This window comes from Pteropus vampyrus, unplaced genomic scaffold (assembly GCF_000151845.1).
Source record: "Pteropus vampyrus isolate Shadow unplaced genomic scaffold, Pvam_2.0 Scaffold14, whole genome shotgun sequence".
NCBI classification, from domain to species: domain Eukaryota; kingdom Metazoa; phylum Chordata; class Mammalia; order Chiroptera; family Pteropodidae; genus Pteropus; species Pteropus vampyrus.
Genome location: NW_011888795.1, coordinates 14,947,147 through 14,948,842, shown reverse-complemented (window position 1 = coordinate 14,948,842; position 1,696 = coordinate 14,947,147).

Here is a 1,696-nt window from a genome sequence, read left to right as displayed (position 1 = left end):
ATGATTTGGAGCTATAAATTACAAACCAGTGAGGCAAACCAATGCAAAAACATGGCTTAGTCTTGCAGTGTACATAATCATGTCTCATAGGACACTGCAACCTGGAATGATGCACCCAAGAGTGTGTGGATTACACTAATAGAAGTCTCAGGTTTAAGGCTTTATCAGCATCACGACTGGAAACCTGGTCCTCCAAAGTTCTCCTTTTCTCATTGGCAGCCTTCCCAGGGTGGTCCAAATACTTTTGGAGGGAGCGTTAATGTTCCCCTTTGCTAACATGAGGTCAACATTCACCATTTCCACTTATACCATGGCTTTGCTAGTTGCTGTGTTGCTAATGCCTCTATCAGTTATAGGGTTCCCACAGGCACTGCTTTGTTGATCAAGTTTGGGCCTTCCTCAGATTTTGGATTCAGGGACTTGAATATGTGTCATGTGTCTCTTCCATTTCATTAAAAAAGACTACTGCTTGTTTGACTATTACTCATTCATTTATTCATTAATTTAGCACCTCATTCTATATGAGATTAAAGGCAGTGTACTAAATGAAGGAAAGGGTAAAATAAATGGCTATGGGAATCAGGACTGAAAGACAATATAAGTAGGAAACTAATAAAACCTGGAGTGAACATAGTATACTAAAAGGCATGTTATAAATATATGGTCCTGGAGAGTTTCTGGACAGGGGATATAAATTTGTCTTAACAATTCCAATTCCAGTAGCCACCACAAAGATCAAACCAAATAGGAACAGAATTTACTTTGTTTCTATTTGCAAATAAATTGACTAGGAGAATACAGCTTTTCCTGATACTGAGAATAACAGGAAATATTTCCCTATGAGTATTGGTGAGAAGGAAATTGTGTCAAGGTAGTGGACGATGCCTTCAACAGCATCTTTGTGTTAGATTTGTTTGTCCTTCAATGTTAGGTTGTAATGTCCTTCAATGTCAAACTGATGGCTGTACAGATTGCTAGTGTTCTTGCTTGATCCAAGGATGAAATTTGAAATGTCTGGGGGAATTGACAGAGTGCATATTCTTCAGACACCCTTCCATCAATATTATTTTGGACAAGTGCTTCCTACCTGTCTTAACTCCTAAGAGACAATCTAGTGAGTGGTTAAGCATGCAGGCTCTGGAATCAGACTCCCTGGGTTCAAGTCCCAGCTCTACTACTATAACTCTCAGTTTCTTTATCATGAGAAGAGGATAATACATTCTTTGTAGGTATGTTATCAGTATGAAATGAGATAATTTATGGTATGTGTTGAGCATTGGGAATGCTCAGTGAACATGAGCCATTGCAAGTAGACCACGAACAGTGTGGCTTTACACTGTCTGTGGCTTTACACTGTCAGTGCCTTTCAGGGAGATGTATTCATCCTTTCTATTTGCCTCTCTTTTTCCTCTCAGGTATAGGAAGAAAATCAGAATGCCACCATAAAGCACTGACTTCTCTTGTTGACTTCCAAACACAGTCCCCAGACTGAGCTCATGGACCTTGACCCTTTATCCCCTCAGAATGGAGACCTTCATTTGACACCCATAGCAGCACTATACCCCTCCTTGTTTAGAGACTTCTTCAGATCTGAAATTTTCAGTTCTAACATGTCATTCTGTACATGGGCTCGGAGAATTCTGCTAGAGGTCTGGTTGTTTTCCCGCTGACTTTTATTCCTGCATTCTTCTCAATG